The following is a 22,379-nucleotide window of genomic DNA, read 5'->3' on the forward strand; positions in this document are numbered from 1 at the left end:
TGAATCAACATCTTGCTGCCCAAATCCCAACATAGTGCCCCAGTAGTTGCTGCCCCCTACACCAAAGTGGCAATTTGCCTTGTTTGGGGTGAAAATGTAATAAAAAAAAAAAAAAGGTGCCGAAAATATACCCACTCTGTTATGCTACATATTTGTTTTACAAATACATTTTATACTCACGCTATACTACACTTTCAGTGAGAATCTTCCAATATAATTTTAACAATACATATATATTCCAATATAATTTCCACAATACATATATATTCCAATATAATTTCAACAATACATATATATTCCAATATAATTTCAACAATACATATATATTCCAATATAATTTCAACAATACATATATATTCCAATATAATTTCAACAATACATATATATTCCAATATGATTTCAACAATACATATATATTCCAATATAATTTCAACAATGTGTATATATTCCAATATAATTTCAACAATGTATATATATTCCAATATAATTTCAACGATGTATATATATTTCAATATAATTTCAACAATGCATATATATTCCAATATAATTTCAACAATACATATATATTCCAATATAATTTTAACAATACATATATATTCCAATATGATTTCAACAATACATATATATTCCAATATGATTTCAACAATACATATATATTCCAATATAATTTCAACAATGCATATATATTCCAATATGATTTCAACAATGCATATATATTCCAATATAATTTCAACAATACATATATATTCCAATATGATTTCAACAATACATATATATTCCAATATGATTTCAACAATACATATATATTTCAATATAATTTCAACAATACATATATATTCCAATATAATTTCAACAATACATATATATTCCAATATAACTTCAACAATTCATATATATTCCAATATAACTTCAACAATACATATATATTCCAATATAATTTCAACAATGCATATATATTCCAATATAATTTCAACAATACATATATATTCCAATATAATTTCAACAATACATATATATTCCAATATGATTTCAACAATGCATATATATTCCAATATAATTTCAACAATACATATATATTCCAATATAATTTTAACAATACATATATATTCCAATATAATTTTAACAATACATATATATTCCAATATAATTTCAACAATACATATATATTCCAATATAATTTCAACAATACATATATATTCCAATATAATTTCAACAATTCATATATATTCCAATATAACTTCAACAATACATATATATTCCAATATAATTTCAACAATACATATATATTCCAATATAATTTCAACAATACATATATATTCCAATATAATTTCAACAATACATATATATTCCAATATGATTTCAACAATACATATATATTCCAATATAATTTCAACAATACATATATATTCCAATATGATTTCAACAATACATATATATTCCAATATAATTTCAACAATACATATATATTCCAATATGATTTCAACAATACATATATATTCCAATATAATTTCAACAATACATATATATTCCAATATGATTTCAACAATACATATATATTCCAATATAATTTCAACAATACATATATATTCCAATATGATTTCAACAATACATATATATTCCAATATGATTTCAACAATACATATATATTTCAATATGATTTCAACAATACATATATATTCCAATATAATTTCAACAATACATATATATTCCAATATGATTTCAACAATACATATATATTTCAATATAATTTCAACAATACATATATATTCCAATATGATTTCAACAATACATATATATTCCAATATGATTTCAACAATACATATATATTCCAATATGATTTCAACAATACATATATATTCCAATATAATTTCAACAATACATATATATTCCAATATGATTTCAACAATACATATATATTCCAATATAATTTCAACAATACATATATATTCCAATATAATTTCAACAATACATATATATTCCAATATGATTTCAACAATACATATATATTTCAATATAATTTCAACAATACATATATATTTCAATATAATTTCAACAATACATATATATTCCAATATAATTTCAACAATATATATATAAGGGTTGTAGAAAATAATTGAAATAATTGTTATATTTAAATATAGTTGATGGTGGCTCTTTCAACATATTTCACTTCATGACTAAGTCAAAACTATAATTCAGATGATGATTAACTTCAGAAGAATTACTTTGGTGGCAGTAGTTTTATGATTTCTTCCCAGAATTTATTTTAATGTCTTACCATTTGTGTTAGTACGTTTAAAAATCCAATTGGATTTACTTTAGTTGTGTGAATTCTGTCACCGTCCTCGATCTGCTAGCTCTCCTGACAAACTAATCACTTCAACTGTTTTGATGATTATGTCACCTGCAACAGTTCACGCTTTTTCAAACTCAAACTTTGAATCTGGTTAACAGGAAAATGTGATCACGTGATAATCATATCCCATTACCACTCAACTTTTAACCCACTTCCATGATTGTTTAAATCATTCAAATTCACAAGTGCTTCCAAAAGAATTCAAAAATCTAAAAGAAATCAGAAGACACAAAGTGGTCTAATAGATGCTGCTGAAAGTATGGAATTGAGAAAAGTGTAAACACTGAACTCCAGCTATGGATTAAATAACAACTTGTGTTTAAGTAATTGTTTACAATGTATGTAAACCCTTCTCCATAAGTAATCAAACTGAGCTCATTCAGGTAATCAATTTCAATATCACCATGGAACTGCTTCCCTGCAGATTACAACGCGGTCATCTTCAAATGCAATGCCAATAGAATCCTGTTATGAAACGCACCCACAAATATTTGCATTTGACCCATCCCATAAAACATTCCGAATCCTCTCATAATAATTTTTTATCTTACAGCTAAATATCATTATTCTCAAGTAGCTTTTGGCCTTGATACTTGAATGCTTGTTTAAACGTGTTGATGGAGCGTTCCGCCTGCCTGTTTGATCGCAGATGGTACTGAGGAGTCCTGGCATAATTAATTTGGAAAGTCTCACATAACTTGCTGAAGTCCGACATATATTGAGTCTCGTTGTCACTTACTAAGCAGTTGACAACTCCAAACTGGGCAAATAATTCATGGAGGAAATTAATAATTACTACCCCTGTAGTGAGTCTCTTATATCTGAGCATTTCTGGCCATGTTGTGTTGCTGTCTACCACAATTAGGTAATACTAATCCTCCAGTGTCTCCGCAACATTTATATAAATTCTAGACCAGGGTTGGTCTGTTTTGGGCCAGGGTTCAAACGTAATTGGTAGTGCCTTTGCTCTCAAGGCGCAATCTTTGCATGAGTCGACCATGTTTTTGATGTCTTTATCTGTCATCGGCCATTGTATGTAACTACACACGAGGTTCTCCATTCTGTTTATTCCTGATTGACCCATATGAAAATCTTTTATTATCCTCTTTTGGTATTACAACCCTTTTGCTGTATAGTAGTATGTCATTACACATAATAAAAAAAAACTGTCCTGTATTTGCTGATCTTTATTTGTGATTTTCTGTTTTGTAGTACTAATAAATTTGTCCTTTTGTTCTTTATATTTAATTTCATCTAGACCGGAAGGTTTCTGATAATATTGCACATCATGGTTTAAATTTCACTATTGATACCTAAAGAAGCAATTAAAGAGTCCTCAAGAAGTTCATTCTGTCTCACGACCAACCTTGAAAGTTCGTTGTATGGCTAATGTGCTCGGAGGAGAGGAGCTCTAACTTGAAATTGTTATTCAGCAGAATAGTGCCCCACCTCAGCAGTTTGTTTGCTATGTAGACGGGTAACTCTTTCTTCGACCCAAAGATGGTCAATAGAGATTTATTGTTGGCCTGCAGTATAAAGAATCGTCTGTGTAAATATCGGTGGAACTTTGTAACATCAACTCATAACATGGATGGATATCCAAGGCACGGGGTACATGGAAGACTAAGAAAAACCTGGCTTGAGTGTATACAAAGTGATCCGACTACCTGCATCATAACTGGTATCAACCCTATGAATTAGAGAGCAGACCTTATATGTTGCCTGCTATTGCCAAGTGTGGATCACTCACAGCACCTTTAATACAAAATAGGATGATGAAGAAGGAATAATGTGTGTGTGTGTGTAAAAGTGAGAATATGTGTGTGAGGACACTTCTCAACCTCTATACTCAACGAAGTTTTGATCTACAGACTTGAAATTTGGTATAAAAGGTATTCAGACATGTGGAAAATATTTTAATTGGTTTTCACCCGTAAAAGGCGGTGCTAAGTGGTCAAAATTGAAAAATTAGTACATGGAGGTCATAGAATTTTTTATCTGTTTGTCAACTGTTTCACAAATGCACATGCGTGAATTTTTCATGCGAGAGATTCCTTATGTTAAGAATAAGTAAGTTTGAAAGCACCTTTTAAAGATCATGTCAAGCTGGCCTAATGGTTATCATACTTGACTCACTGTCTTTATGTTTTGGTTTCAAGCTCAGTTCGAGTATTTTTTCATACCTACAAGAAGTAAAATGTTTAGAAAAAACATAATACTCACATGCACATGTCTCAGTTTCTGTATGAATTAAAATATAATATTTATGCATATTTTATGATTGGGCAACTCCGGGCGGCCTGCTAGTATATACATAAATTCTAGATTAATATTTTCCAGAGGTAAAGCAACCAATGAAATTTTAACGGTGTTAATAAAAGAGTGCTCAATACTGAAGTAGGGCAAGATATACTTTTTATTTATCAATATATCACAACACATGAGCATGTTTCGGCCAGCAAGTTACAAGTAAGGATACCTCTTCAGGCGATAAAACAAATGTTTAGTCTGTAATCTTACATACCTTTTGTATAAGCAATATCGCCTGAAGAGGTCTCTAGTTACTTGTAACTAGTTGACCAAAACATGCTCATGAATGTGTAACGATATATTATTACTTGAGTAAAACAAATAAACAGTGTGTGTGTGTGTGTGTGTGTGTGTGTGTGTATATATATATATATATATATATATATATATATATATATATATATATATAAAATTTTTCAGCGACAGTGCTCAATACGTTAGTAGAGCTAGGTAATAAGGTATGAAAATATAAACATGAAACGCTAGTGTCTGTAGGTATAAAACTAATTAATATTTATTTGAAAAAAAAAATACTTATCAGGCTCCTTTAAAAATTAAATTTGAGCCTTCTTAAGAGAATGGAGAAAAAGTTATGTGATCTTCCGACTTTTTGTTGTTGAATACTTTTTACGACTATTTACTTTGAATGCTAGCCTATAAAGTCAAAGGCGATCTTTTTGGCTGCATTTGGACCCCCAACTTGCGTTAATTATCACTTCTTACACTGATGCTAAGCACGAAGATACCGGCAGCGACTGTGCCTCGGCACATGGGCTGTTTAACCTGGCAGCAAATAGCAAAATGATGGTGTTGGTAGGCATAAATGGTCGCAATGTCGAATGGAGATCGACACTGGAGCTGCTGTTTCACTGATCAGCCGCAATGCATTTGAAAACCTATAGTGCGAACCTGATAAGCCCGCACTTAAGCCTATGTCACAGAAACTAGCAACCTGTATTACGTTGCGTGTCAAGTGTCGGTAGACAATCATGGCCGACAGTTTATTATTCATATTGCCTTTAAACTTATTTTTAACACGTTTTTAAAACTATTTTAATTTTGCATTATAATTAACATAAAATATACGAAATGTATGTAATAGACATGTTGGCATAATCTTGTCCATATTAAGTGAGAAACACCTAAAATGCTGACACAGACAAATCCAATGATTTGGTGAAAAAATACAATTTTTCTTTTCTTTTGTTTTTTAACGATCCAATAAAGATTGTTGATTTTTTTTTTTATTGATTTTTCTCCTTCTCATTTTTCTTGTATAATTTTTGTCTTCTCCTTCCATCCGCCTTTATTCTCTCTGCTATTGATCTTTGCTCTTCAACCTCTGTGTTCCATTGACCTCCTTGCTCTTCTTCATCTTAACTTGACTAAAAAATAAAAAAATGAAAAATGTCAAACCCACGCCCACACCTAGCTTACGGAGCTCAACTCTTAACCCTGGCCTCTGTGTTCTTTTTTCCACCCTTGCAACCGTAATGCTACTTTGTCGCCTTCACGGGCTTCATAATCCGGACATTCTTTGCCTCTCTTCCATCGTGTTCCTCTTGGATCAACCCTCGGATCGAAGGAAAACATGTATGTATTTATAAGTTGTCGAAAGAGAAGCAAAAAAAAAGCCACAGCGATGTTGGTAGAACACGAACGAAAACGTCAAAAAGAAAAAAAAAAACTACGTTAAAAAAGAAGAAAAACAGAAGATATGAAAACAAAAACATAAAGAAGGAAGAATTTTTTCCTTTGTTCTAAGAATGAAAGATAAAAATGATAAAATGAAAAAGTGTTGAAACTGGCAAAAAAGAAAGAACATAGTTTCAAAATTGATGGATAGAAAAAAAAACGAAAATAAAGAAAATAGATTTTTAATGAAAAGAATAAAATAAGAGAAATAGGAACAAGAAAATATTTTGAAAACGTCAAAAAAGAAAGAAAAGGACGTTAAAAAAACGCAGATAATGCAATAACATTGAAAACAAAAACAAAGAATTTTTCTTCGGAATAAAAAACAGAAAATGTTAATAAAAGTGTTAAAATGAGCAAAAAAGACAGGAGAAACATAGTTTTCAAATTTGAGGGATAGAGAAAAAAACGACAATAAAATAAATAAAATATATTTCTAATAAAAAATCCAAAGATAAATGAAAAGTAACAATTAAAATAAATTAAAAAAATACATTGAAAAGAATAATATGGAGAATGAAAAGTTATTAATAAAAAAGTAAGAAAAATAAATTACAAACAAGAAAAAGAAACCAAATAAAAAATGAAAAAGAATGAAAAGGGAAAAACAACGACAACAACAAAAAATGTAATGAAATATTGAAAAAAAAAGGTAATGTAGTGAACAAATTAAAGAAAATGAAAAAAGTCCAAAACTAGTAAATAAACTTTTTCATCTAGTAACAAGCACAGATGCGAAGACAATCACACATCGACCATGCTAAGCATACCTGGAAGATTCAGTGCTTGTGTAGCAAGCATACTTCAAACCAATGCGTTTCAGATGAAAACATTATTACATACTTTTTTGCTTATAATTATTTTTCTACTGGGTTATTTTTTAAAAGTTATACTGATTTTGACATAACACGTAAGTAGGTAATAATGTTTTCACCTGAATGTGTTTAAACATCACTATTCTACACACGTACCGAAGTTTCTTTCACAACTTCTAATCTAGTCAACTAATGTGCGGTACTCTCTGTGAGGGAGGGTTTCGACAACTGTGCCAGAGTTGTCCCACTGCAGGAGTTTGTGTCCACGTTGATTTTGAAGGGAATATAAATAATGGGGGTACGTATTTAAGAGATATCTAAAATCTCCACGTGCATCTGTTGGCTTCGCTGCATATATTTTTCTGGCTTGATTTGAGGTGGATTATTGCGTTCCAGTTTTATTTTATTTAGTATTGTTTTACGACCTCCCTCAGCATAGTATAAACATCCCAACCTGGCCATGTTAAGAACGGCTATCGGAATAAACACTCCCTATCTCGAAAACCGTTCTTAATGGGGGGGTATTCTGAAAGCCATTCTTAACATGGGGAGGTTGGAGGTGTTTATACTACGCTAGAGCAGATCTTAAAAAATACCTTTATTTTTTTACGTCCACTTCTGACACCATGTATAATTATAATAAGAGAACATTATACATTCGGGAATGACAACAGCACACGGACATTTGATATCAACTTACGACCCATGTGTGTGCCTTTACTTACATCTCCGCCATAACAGTTGCTACCCATACTTGAAAATGTTTCTTCATGTGAAGAGTTCCATCAAAGGTGAATAACACTGGTATTACGTTAACAGTTGACTATTCTGGAAAATCACCAAAATGGAAAAGCAACCAAAAGACATAAAAAGAAGAAATAAGCAAACGTCTGAAAAAGAATATACAAAGAATGTGAAATCATCCAGAAATTAACAACAACAACACATGTTGGTAGATAAAAAAAATAAAATATGATAAAAATAAATAAGAAAATGAAGAAAAACAGAAAAAGAAGTTCAGAAAAAAAAAATCAAGGCAAAAAGAGTTAACTGCCCTTTGCAATTCCTTTTCCTTTTTCCAAGCAGATTCAGTCCATATCACCCGTCCCTCTCATCCCCCCCCCCAAAAAAGAAATTCTTCTTTTCTCTCATTAGTTACTAGACGTACTATTAAAAAATCACTTCTTGTTTGTATTTCCATTGAGTGGAAGGAAGTCGATTCTGCCGAGGCCGATGGATGTACAAATCAGAGGAGGTGGGGGGGGGGGTATTGGCGGAGGAAAAATAAAAACAAAAAATGAAAAAAAAAAAAAAATTTATTACCCCCCCCCCCCTCCAGAAAAGATCTTTTATAGATTACTTTATTTTATTGTTTTTGTCTTCTGGTTGGGCAAGTTGAAGAGAAGGAAATCTGTACTTTTGATCTTGATTGAAGACACTGGCTTCTATCCAAATTAATCTCTCTTTGTCTGTCTGTCTGTCTCTCTCTTTTTTTTCTCTCCCCTTTCTCTCTCTCACTATTTCCATCGCATAAAAAATGCTTCTTCATTTTTTCTCTTTCCCACTGCTTCCATCTTCTTCTTCTTCTTCTTCTTCTGGTTTCTATTTTACATTACTTTTGTCTGCTTGCTTCGTTTTGAAAGAAAATGTTTGCCCTTTCTTTCACTTTTTTCATATTTTTCTTTCACTTTTTCTTTCCTTTTATTCTGTATTTCCTTCTCCCTCTTTTACTCAACAATATTTTTGAATTCACTATCTTTTTTTTTTCTTTTTTTTTTTTTTTTTTTTGCTTCACCAAAACTAATCTCTTTTGTTCACTTCGTTTTGGAAGCTAGAACCTTTCTTTCCCACGTTTTCCTATCAAACTTTTTTTAAAACTATGATGATGTGCCCAAAATAAAGATTGTCTTATCGTTTGCTTCTTTTTTTTCCCATTTCTCTTTCTCTCCTATCTCCCTCTTTCATTTATTGTTTTCGTCTTTCTTGCTTTTCTTTTTTCTTTTAACTTTATTCTTTTTATTTCTTTTTTTTTTCATTTTAACTTTTGCATTTGTACATTTTCCCACCCTCCTCTTATTTTCCTTCTATCGAACCTTCCCTACTCCTTCCTTTTCTGTTCCTTCCTTTTCTTTCCCACTCTTTCTTCTCATTTCATTTTCTTTCTTTTACTCTCTCTCTATTTTTTCTTTTCTTTTCTTTTCTTTTTCTCAACAAGTTTTATTTCAATTCTCAATTTCATTTGCTCGATTCACTCATCCTTTTTTATAATGTTTGTTTGTGTTCTCTCTCTCTCTAATATCTCTAATATATATATATAAATAAACCGTTTTTTCTGTTTATCTAAAAAGAAAATGCAACACTGTTATATATGGGTCGTGGAATTGCATTCATCCACAAACAATCTAGCTAAGTTGCATATTCTTTTAAACATTCATTTTAATTAATTCCTTATTAGTTTTTGGTTTTCTTATGGGATGATCATTTTTAGTTAACTAGATATTCTACATGATTTATACTTGTGTAATGTTTGCGTAAAAAGGTTATAGTAAACACAAACCTCTTTCTACATATGTTTATGTATGCATATATATACAGTGTCGGCAAAAATAAAGTCCGCACTTGTAACTTTTTCAAAAAACTGCAAATTTAAGCTAAATTTAATGTAACTGTTTAAACAACCTATACCTCATTGGATTTGCCTTTTATTCCTCTATAATTTTGCCTGTTTATATTTGACTTTTAATTAAAATATTCTAGTGTTCACATCAATTTAAAAAAAAAGAACTTCAAATTGAGGAGGCAAAAAGAAAGTCCGCGGCAACAAATTTGCTTAAAACCAGCTTAAATTATCGCCCCTAAATCAGTTTAAAATCATCAATAGGCAACAAAGTATCTCTAATCGTAATTGTTGTTGTTCCAGACTCCAAAATCTTTAAATGGTTTCTGGAGTCCGCTCTATGTAGCACTTCGAACCATTCTATTTTATATCTATCGGCACAACAACACGGGTTGTCAACTAAATGCTGGCCAATAGCAGAGTCCAAGGCTATTGGCCAGCATTTGGTTGACAACCCGATCTGTGCCAATAGATATAAAATAGGATGGTTCGAGGTGCTACATAGAACGGACTCCAGAAACCATTTAAAGATTTTGGAGTCTGTCTCTATCGCGGTGCGTAAACCTTCTTTGTGCCGGCAAAAAGAAACAGCAATGCATTGTTTCTCTTTGGGGAATTTTGAATCTTTTCTCCCGCTTTTTCCCCCCTCGTTGTGCCAATATTTTAATCGTTTTTAAACGTTAATAAACTTAAATTTTAGTTGCCCCCGTACTTTTGGCACATTCAATAGTTCCCCATTAGAACTCTTTAAACTTTCAACATAATATTATTTTTTATGCTATCAATTTCCTCCTGATGAGATGATAGCCGAAAGAGCTCTGGAGAAACTTCCGCCTATTTTATTTAAAACTTTATATATATATATATATATATATATATATATATATATATATATATATATATATATATACTAGCAAAAGTACCCGTCCTTGACTGGATTCAAAAACAGCTTACAGAAAATGAATTCTGATTTATGAAAGCATGATAGGTTATGAAAAGGAAGGGTTGTAAAGAGATAGCTTTGAATTTGGGGGTATCAAAACCAAAGCAAAATATGATGAAAGTAAAAATAAAATAGATAAACCCCATAATTTATTATACCATACCTGTTTACACTGAAACACTTATCACAATATTCTGTGGATCTATATTAAAAAACCTTGTTAAACTTTGTGACATATTTCCATTCTATGGAGGTCAGGCGCTAACGAATACCCCATAATTTTATTATACCATATTTCTTCAAACTGAAACATAATTATCAAAGTATACTTAAGCAGATAGATATGAAAAGTTTTTATTAAAGTTTGTGCCTATTTCCATTCTATAGAGAGCAGGCGCGAACGCAGACCCCACAATTTTATCATACCATCCCTATTTAAGTTAAAACATACTTAAAGTATTATTATGTACATCTATATCAAAAACACTTGTAAACGTTTTTTTTTTAATTTTTAAATTTTTTATTTCCATACTTTGTGGACCAGGCGTGTACGCAGACCCCACAATTTTAATGAATGATGATTATGCCAGATCAAACATACCCATTCGTGTGTCTCGATACATCTTCTATCATTATATGTGATCAGTTTTCTATAATAGTCAACCATATAGGAGCCTATTCGTGACCAGACGCACACACAAACGTTCAGCTTAATATTATAGATATATAAAAGGAAGGTGAATCATAGTAAAGAGGATAAAAAATGCAAACTAATGACAGATACACCAAGTTTGAATTAACTCGATTTCACTTAAGGCTATTGGCAAGTGCCACATAATCCCTCTTGTAAGTACCTGACAGAATTGGAGAAACAACAACAGTTAAAAAGGTTGTGCTGTTCTGGTTCATGTGAATTTACTTTAATGTCAACAAAAAAATATTCACTATGCTTCGTTGATTGCTACAAAAATTACAATTTATTTTACTCTTTTTACTCAAACACGATCACTTATACTCATTTCATTTTTCATTTCCTAAGATACCCTTGCTTATAAATAATAATAATAATAATAATAATAATAATAATAATAATAAAGAATGGGAGAAATTAGAATCGTGGGGAGCTCAAAAGATACAACGTATAACAATAATGAAAACAGCTGGAATCTGAAGAAAAATCATGGAGTGTGGAAAGCAATCCACACAAACTGCAAACACTAATCAGTAATTTTAATACTGCAATAAAAATAAAGCAAAAAATAAAATGAATACGATTATGGGAATCACGAAAATCTAAATATCAAATTGTAAGTTAACTACGCTCCTCCCAATAAGGGCGTCTACATCGAATGATGTCACATCAAAGATTCGTGAAGCGTTCAAGAGTACCGGGGAAGGAGAGCATTAACCAGACCTCCACTGAAAAAGTGCAGAGAGCACTAGGCTCTGAGGGAAGCTTTTTTCACCCAAATTTCAGGAAATACCGATGACTTTTTCCAACAAGAGATCAAAGATAAGTAGCTGTTGCAATAACCTGAAGCCATTTGCACTTATTATCGAGTGAGGTGGAGAGCACTGGAAATCTGAAGAGACTTGTTGTCGCTCAGACTCCAGGAAACACCATAGTATATTACCAGTGAATGCTTGCTGGTGATGGCCTGTATGAGAATTTCTAATGAGTGAATAATAATAATAATAATAAATGTGGCTGATCTTAACATGTTACTACAATGTCATGTCTAATCGATAGAAGTGTGTTCCAAACTACACTTTCAAACTCAAATTCACACTGATCAGAAAAATGGGTTAGAACCTGCTTTCCTGACCAGATTGACTTTATGTCCTGATATGTAAAAGTATGCGAGATTTTATTAATACACTTGAGACGATTGAATGATCCATGAAAATGCAATAAAGTATTGATAAATAACAGTTATTATTTATCTATATTCTACTGAAACTTTGATGTTGCTTGCTTGTCACCGTGCATAGTTCACTTGTACACGACTGTTTTAGATGAAAAAAGTAAGAGGAAAATAGGACAAATGATGAGAGATACGCACGGATGAAAATAATTAAAAGAGAGAGAGAATGAGAGATGGGATTCTATTATGGCATTACAATGCGTTCTGACTTTGTGAAATCCTTAACTTTGTAATGAAATGATGGAACTATTTAAAACAGATTGGAGAGAAATACTTTGTCTTTGTAGTCATAAAAAAACATGCTTATCAACGAATGTCAAAATTAATAATATATTTAATCATAAGCATTACATTTTAACTCAATGGGTCATGAGTAGTCTAGTTATTATATTGCTCTATCTGAAAACATATTGAATCCTTTGTAACTTAAGTACGGATCCGAATTTGAAAAGTTTATTTGCACCTTATACAAGATGTAACAATAAAATTGTGGCTCTAAAAAAGACGACAAGATTCCATTTCCATTTGATGAAAACCTTTTTTTTTTTGTTGTTGTAGACTATCTGATAGTTGGCCAGTTGTATACAAATTCCAAGAGCGATAGGAGCTTTCTATCATGTCTGAAAGTGACACAATGTTCAACAAGCAAGATCAGACATGCACCACCCTACAACTCCTGCTCTCTACCGATCCCAGTTATGACAACAGGGCTATTGGCACACTCTTAAAATGCAAATCTGGACGGTTCAATGCTTGGTGTGGTTTCAAGTAAGGATCACATCATGCCACCTCACACCTTCAAAGTCGGCTTGAAAGTCAACACCAAAGTGTACCTGGATGTGCTGAAGAGTGTGGTGGTCCCCTGGTGCAATCAGGTGGCTGTTGGCAGACCCTTGGTGTGGCAGTAGGCTTTGGCCAAAGAGACCCAGACTTTGGACAGACAGAAGGAGTGCTATGACTTTGTACCCTTTTGTCACTGCCCCCCCCCCCTGACCTGAACCTGCTGGACTACTTCATTTGGTCATAAATCGAGAACATCACTAAGATGATCTCTCACAACATCAAAGCCAGCTTGATCGCTGCCATCTGCCGAGTATTCGCCAAGCTCCTGCCAGCATGTGTAGAAAAGGCATGCCCCCAGTTCCAAACCCGTATCGAAGCGGTGGTTGAGGCTGAAGTCGACTACATTGAATAGATGTCAGCTCTATTACATAATCAAGTTACTTGAATTGATTTTTTCAATAAAAATTAAAAAATAAAACTGTAGTATTGTTGTCCTTAGGATGACAAATTTATCATTTTATCCTGTGTGTGTATATATATATATATATATATATATATATATATATATATATAGTATAAAGAAGCAAAGAAGCTTTAGATATTTTATATATAAAAGAACATATTTTAAACTAGCGGCTGCACAACGTTGGCACACACAACGCCGTGCTAAACACAAAATCGAGTACACTCAACATCGCCTTACCATCAACGCTTACCCTGTGAACTCAGAGTATGAGAAATTCGCATATGCACAAAACAAAATCATTGAAAAAACAAAAATAACTAAGGGTAAGAATAATGAGTAAAGGTTTGATAAAATGATGGTTAAAATTATTATGAACTTGCCAGGATTCGAACCTGAATCTTCTGATCCATAGTCAGACGCATTATCCATTGCGCTACAAGTCCTGTCTGTTGCCAGAAGATGTTACTGCGACTGTATACAGACAGTGCTAAATTCCGTTGACATGGGCAGGTAACTTTTTCAATAAAACGAAACGGGCCCAAAAACCCTTATTTCGGGCTTTTTGTGTAACTCGACGTTGTTCGTTACGAACTACATATAGATAAGGACAATCTAAAGACTCACACCTTTCAAGGAAAAAAAAGAATTTTTCAATTCGGTGCATCCATTCGACAGTTTTATTGGTATATATACGCACACATAAATATTTAGAATTTTATTAATAGTATAGATGACGTTTAAATTTTAAGGGATACGAAATTCAACATATCACAACTTAGCACTTGCATAAGCCAACTCACCGCAAATTCAACTATATAACAGTGAGAGAAAAAAAATGTTTTAATTGTTAAATAGAAAACTGAAATAATCAGGTGTTTATCATGTAGCTGTTTCAGAGACAAAAAAAGGCAGTTGTTAAATTCATGGCTCTCTAGTGGAAAATATTACTTCCTCAATAACAAACTATAAACACAATCCAATTACTATTTTACTAATATATAAATTTATAATAATATAATATATAAATAATAATAATAATAATAATAATAATAATAATAATAATAATAACACCCCACTCTTTTTAGAACTATTCTTTGATATTTTAGCATATAAAATTATGTAGGAATAAAGATGTATTAATATGGTAGCTTCCTTCAGTCTGACAGACTATGGATACACATTGTAAGAGTGCCTGCACATGCAATTTTTGTGGCAAGACTTGCACTATCTCCAAATGCACCTCTTCTGAGTCGGCGTTGTTAAATACCAGTGACAAGTGGAGTTTCAGGACAACTGAAAACAATGCTGAGATAAGCGGAGAGCACATACAGCACCTAGTACTAGCAAGGCTCAACGTTGCTTAACTTCGGTGATCTGACGAGAACCGGTGTGTCAACGTGACTGTGCCGCATATGCATTAATCTGTGTGTGTGTGTGTGTGTATGTGTGTTTGAGACGTTTCTCTAATTTTTTTATTCTTATATCATGAATAAATGGAAGTTAATCTTTTTTCTTTTTTTTTTTTTTTTTTTTTTTCTTGAGAGTAATTTATTTTGTCTCCCGTACCAATTAAATATCACCAAGGGGATTGCAAAGAGAGAGAGAGAGAGAGAAAGAGAGAGAGAGAGAGAGAGAGAGAGAGAGAGTTAGAGTTAGTAGATCACCGCACCTACCTCCACTCGGAACGGTTGTACACCACCGCTATCGGAAGACGGTGCTTAAACGCGCATCTTGTATTATTTTTCGCTAAGGTGGCATGTAAGTTTTCACCCTCCTTCCTCCCACGCCGTTAATGATTATCTATTTTTTCTTCTATATTTATTAAGAGTGGATACAGCATTCTCTGTCTCTCTTTTTCTCTCTCTCTCCTTAGAATTGCTTCCAGTTCTTCGTGGACATCCGATGTTGTCCCGTTCTGACTTTAATATTAGTACCATTGCCAGCTCTTTTGCGCCGCACAAACTAGAGTCACATTCCAATTATTATATGCCAACAGTTAAGTAAATTTCTTATTTATTGCTGGCAAAAGAAACATAAGATAAAAGCTAAAGAAAGACAGAGGGGGCAGTTTGGTGGAGGTCGAGGTGCATATAAAAAGTCCAAGAACAAAAGAGAATGCAAAAATACAAGAAAGAATGTAGAAAAACAAAAATGCACAGGAAAATCCGAACCTCAAGAAAGAGAAAAAATTTCCCTGAAAAGTTAGGGGAAGCGGGATCTGTAACAAGGAAACACAAGGGGAAGAAGAAAAATATCTTTATTTTCTGTTCCTCTTTCCTGCCTGAAAACATCACCAAAATAAGTGTGTGTTTATATAATGATTTATATGCATGCACTATATATATATATATATATATATATATATATACACACACACACATACAGATGTAGCTATATAGATATGCAGACATAGTGTAGAGACAGATATACAGATGAACATCCATACACATCAATAAATATGCACTGATATATAGACACGCATACTTATATACATCATACAAATTATATATAATGTATGTATAATTTGCATGGATGTACAGTAGAACCCCAGGATACGATATTCCAAATTAGTAACAAAATACAGTACAGTATATGATACAAATGTATATAATCAAATAACATTATAAATAACACCGTACGGCGGGGAAAATACCATAATTAGGGGCCGGGAAAACATCATATTTTACATCATAACCTTAAAATCCGTATCATAGGGCCACCGTATCCCGGGGTTCTACTGCATAAGTATAATATGTGTGGCTACAATTTTTTTTAATATATATATATATATATATATATATATATATATATATATATATTCAGATTGAATCTTACATTATAAAATTTCAAAATTAAGAACACTTTAGTTTTATAAGTTGAGCTCTCCCCAATCTCATCCAACTTTAGACAACAAAATTATGCTATGAATAAATTCTCACTAATCCGAAATTTGTTAAAAAATTATCCGTTAGCTATTAATTAAAAAAAAAGTGCTCAATCATTGATTTTATAAGAGCTAATATAAAGTATGTAATTAAAAAAAAAAACTATACATTACAGTGTTTAGTGTATGGTTTTATCAGTGTGGATATATCAGTTCTACAGTAGAAACTCTTGTGGGATCGAATCTTCAGCATCAATTAGTAGGTGAAGACTTGGAGAGAAAAATACATAATTCACCAGTTCAAGTGAATCAATGCTCACCGTTTGTGTTTTCCATAACAGATAATCAACGTTCGTAAAGAGTTATATTTTGTTATTCTTTATTTAAGAAAGATTTCCACCTACAGTGTTGAAGATTCTGTTTGACTGTATACGACGGTTTCTACACCAGAATCAGGAATTATGAACCGAAGAAGCTCTGGTATGCCAAACACAGACACTATAATGTATAGATCTTAAATAAAATACTTTGAGTGTGTAAACGTTTTGTATGTATCACGTTTTATTGCAGGTCACATTTTTGTTGGTAGTTTGAATAATAAACATTGTAGAAGGGTGAAACTTGGTACACTGAAAGATTTTAAGTCTTTAGTGATGTTTTCCATTGTTAGCATTCCTAGAATTTTTAGTTTCTTTTTTTGTACGTTGTTTGCGGCATTTTGTTAAGAATCAGACTTGTAATAAAGTAGACTGATACAGTTTTTGTTTTAATATATATTATACACACACACACATATGTATGTGTGTGTATGTACTAACAGATAGAACTGGTGTTGCACGGTGTAAATGAGGATCAACGAATGTTTCACCTTCCCATATTTTATTGTCATCGAGATCAGGAAATCACCCATTTTTCAATCAAATCGATTGATTGCCTGCTCTAATTGGGGACACACCACGGTTCACCAAAAGGAAGTTTCACATGCCCTCCCACAGTGACTTGGTCCACAATAAATTGTAGTCTACATTGCACTGTAGAGAACCTACTGTTAATTTCATAAAATATTTTTAGATAATGGCTTGAATTAAAGTTTAAAATACAAAAATCAAGTATCACAGTTCAGTTGTGCTCTAAACAGAAACATTCAATTCAAATGTGCCTCTGTGATATCAGTGTGTGTACTGTACTGTATAAGGCGTTAACTTTAGTCAAAATAGCTTGTTCTTTCTTTCATTGGATTATTTTTGATTATCAATATTTATCAAAGGCATTCCGATACAAAACCTATTGAAGAACACTGGCAGGCACATAAAGTACATTTGTGTGAGATTTGAAAAAAAAATCAGCCCAGCTATTTAGGAGTCCATAGGAAACGAACTAACAGACACATACATAAAGTTCCTTTTATCTAATAGAGATATTGAAAGCATACCTGTCACAGAAAAGGTAAAATTAATTTCCCAAACAGAAATGTTTTACACTACTTTTATGTCTCATTTCAAAGATTTCATCAATGCATAACGATAGTAAGCATTACTTTTACTTTATATATCATTTTAAAGATTGTTTTTCGTTCTATCTAATCGTTTGAATTACAATCGTTTTAAAACAATTATGTTTTCTTTTCATAACGTTGAATACAAGATGGAAAAACAGGAAATTCACACAATTTTCTTATTTCGATTCAAGCTAGGCCAAAAAGCTGCTGAAACAGCTCGCAATATTAATGAAGCATTTGGCTCAGGAACCACTACTGAATGCACAGCACAATGGTGGTTTAGAAATTTTGTGGCAGTGACGAGAATCTTGAAGATGATGAGTGTAGTGATTGGCCATCAGATATTGACAATGATCAATTAAGAACCAATCCATGCACAACCATCCGAGGACTTGCTTCTAAATTAGACGTAATGTATACAACGATTTCCAACCACTTAAGAGATTGAAAAGTAATCATGCCTCATGAATTGAACGACAACCAAAAGGAACGCCATTATGAAGTGTCATCTTCCCTTCTTTTATGCAACAAGAACGACCCGGTTCTCAACTGGGTTGTGATTTACAATGAAAAGCGGTTTCTTGACAACAACCAGTGATGCTCAGCTCAGTGTTTATATGCTGATGAAGCTCCACGAAACTTCTCGAAGCCAGAGTTGCACCAAAAAAAGGTCATGCTTACTATTTGGTGGTCTGCAACCAGTCTCATCCACTATGGTTTTTGAATGCAGGTGAAACCATTACAGTGATGAAGTACTGACAACAATGTGATGAAATGCATCAGAAACTGACAATAACAACACCCAGCATTAGTCAACAGAAAAGGCCCAATTCTCCTCTATGATAATGCTTCACTGACCCTGCAGAAGTTGAACAAATTGGGCTACGAAATTCTGCCTCATCTACCATACTCTCCAGACCTCTCACCTACCGACTACCACTTTTTCAAGCATGTTGACAACTTTCTGCATAAGAAACTAATATCTAACTGATAGCAAAAACGCCTTCAGCGATTTAATCCCCACCAGAACACAAGATTTTTACATTACTAGCATAAATACACTTGTTTTGTGTTGGTAAAGGTGTGTTGTTTCTGCTGGTGCTTATTTCGATCAATAAATTTGTGTTTAAACCGAAAATTTAAAAGTTAAAAACTGCAAGAATTTCTTGTCAACCTGATATAAAATTTTTCGGATTTTTGAAAGAACATGTTTACTGTATAGCGGATTAAACTATATAGCAGACTGTTGTGTATTTTTCTTTATGTTTTGTTTTTGATGGATTGTCTATTATCCCTATTTATACTTTGCTCACTATGTAATGTAATTTCATTAATATTGTTGCTAGCCCTATTGTTATTTTCTGTCCAATATTGTTATTGAAATTGTTATACTTTCTTTCCAAAAGCCCTATTATACGATATGCAACCATATTAAGTCTGACTTATTTATTAGTATCACTGTTAGATTTGGTAAATATATTAGATTTGATTAAAAAAAAAACTATTCTCTTATGGACTTATATTAGTCTCTGATGAGTTGTTTGAATTACCTATACCATTCTGCAAAATACATGTAAGACGTACCATACATTAAATAAAATATGAATGTGATTTAAATATACTTGTGGTATATTTCGAAATACTGACTTAAAAAATTTTCTTGTAAAAATCATTTTTTTTTACAATTTAAAAAACTAAAGAAACAACATGAAATTTTCAACTTTCTATTTAGACAATGTTATCAATTAAGGTTTTGAAATTATTTCAAGTTTTAATTAAATACATTCACAAAAATTATTTACTTTACCACTTTCTACAGAAAAATAAAATAACTCCAACGTTTTAAACATACTCAATGCCTGAGATAAAATCATCCATTTTGAACCACTTGGAGACAGCAAAAATAATACAATGCTAAAAAGTTCTCTTTTGCCTACATGCTACGTCATGTGCCACGTGATTGTTCAGTTCACTAGTCTTCTTCTTTCTAGGTAGCCACGGCTAAACTCAGGTGGAGGAGTTTTTAATATGTATAAATTACACCAACGGTTTACTTTTCTCAGTGTTATTATAAGTTATTATAAAGAAACAAACTTATAACAACACTGTACTACCAGTTTTTTTTTATTACTTGACCTCATATTAGAAATGCTATTTTTGACTTTTATTTCAAGGCAAAAATTGTGAACATGACGATCCCAAATATATATATTCTGGCCAGCGACATAAGAAATCCCAAGTGAATACCACTAGTGTGGTTCCATTCTGTCTTGATAGACTATATATATTCTAATATATTTTAATTATTTATATACCTAACAAATAATTATCCCTAGTGACACCAGCTGCAACCGAAGGAAAATTTCAATGATGTCTTTAAATTATTTGAAAATAGTTATATTTATAAATTTATTTAAATGTTCTGTTAACATATTGATTTCTGTAACACACAAATAGGCATTGGTTTGTAGCCACACTGATGAGCTGTGAAACAGCGAAACACTACCGTATGTGGATGACTATACATATATTTGTTAGGATACAGCTCTATGTATTGTGTGTGGTTTATATATATATATATATATATATATATATATATATATATATATATATATATATATATATATATATATATATACAAGGAGACAGAGAGAGAGTTGTCTCCTAACAAATATTTTTTTCACCGACTGTTTTGTGATGGGTCGGAAAAAAGAGAAAAAAAATGAATATTTGTACTCTGTGATAATGAACCAAAAACAATAAAAAGGAGCAGGTTAGGATTAGGTGTAGGAGAGAGATGAGTACATGAAAAAACTAATGGTGAATATGAAAAAAAAAATATATGCAGTGCCAAACAAACAAGAAATAACAAAAATAATGCTAGAACACTATGCTCTAAATAGCAGATCAAATAATATTGAGGTATAGACATGTATGTGTATATATATATATATATATATATATATATATATATATATATATATATATATATTTAAGCCCCCCCCTCTTTGGGTAGAGCACTGTCAGAAATAATCTCACCCACTACGTAATTGGATGTAAATGCAGTGGATGCTCCCTGTTTGTTTATAAACAAAAACAGTTTAAGTACTATAAAAGTGGTGGACAAATGTTTGTTTCAAATAGACATTTGTGGAAGTTATTTACGAGCGTGTTTGGATGAGTAGAACTGCTGACTGTCAACACAATGGGCCTAGGTTCAATTCTCGGCTTGGAAGAAGTGCTAGTCTAGCTGCACTGATGAGTTGTGATACAACGAAACAGTACTGTATGTGGATGACTACAAAAAAATGCGTATGTGTGTGTATCTCTCTCTCTCTCTCTCTCTCTCTCTCTATATATATATATATATATATATATATATATATATATACACAAAGACACAAAGTGTCCCAAAAGAAGCTGACAGATTTTAAATTTGATTAACTTCCTCAATATTTAAGTTATGCTTACCAATTTTCATATGTAGGTAGTTGAGCCCCTCCGTGACTTTTTGAGATATAGTAAGATATCATAGTCTACTTATTCTAATTTTATTTATACAACTTAATCTAGGGTATGTTTTTCACAAGGTCTAAATTTAGTTATGAAAAATGATGTTACTAAAATATCCACCATTTTCATTTTCTCACTCTTGTGCTCTCTGCAGAGCATTGTTCAGCACATCACTTAATGTTTCAGGGCTTATAGTCCTAATTTCCTCCTCTATATTGTTTTTAATGGCATTTATTGTGGTTGGTTTGTTTGCGTATACCCGCTCTTTGAGGTAACACCAAAGTAAGAAATCTGCACATGTGAGATCTGGCAAGCGGAGTGGCCAATTTATCTCACAGCCACGAGAAATTATTCGGTTGCCGAATATGTCCTGGAGCAGATTTAATGTTTCTCGTGTCGTATGCACTGTTGCATTGTCCTGCTGGAACCACATTGATCGAGAGACCCCAATTTGACTTGATCTCCTTCTTACTAATGTGGATGGATCCTCGGCCACACTCTCTGCTAATATCTGACGATTCTCATCACTTCTTGCTGTACGGGGTCTCCCAGATTTAGAGAGGTCACATACAGA

General features: G+C 32.2%; 1 protein-coding gene and 1 non-coding gene across 2 annotated transcripts in view; one reads left to right on the forward strand and one right to left on the reverse strand.

Moving 5' to 3' along the window:
- Nucleotides 1-22,379, forward strand: part of LOC145249688 (uncharacterized) — a 796,056-nt gene that overhangs the window by 492,977 nt on the left and 280,700 nt on the right. The window lies entirely within an intron of this gene.
- On the reverse strand, nt 14,282-14,353 carry Trnah-aug (transfer RNA histidin (anticodon AUG)). The gene has a single exon. It is a non-coding gene; the product is annotated as a tRNA-His (tRNA).

The sequence above is a fragment of the Euprymna scolopes genome, chromosome 28 (genome assembly GCF_053919585.1).
Source record: "Euprymna scolopes isolate OS-2025 chromosome 28, ASM5391958v1, whole genome shotgun sequence".
In the NCBI taxonomy this organism is placed as follows: Eukaryota; Metazoa; Mollusca; class Cephalopoda; order Sepiida; family Sepiolidae; genus Euprymna; species Euprymna scolopes.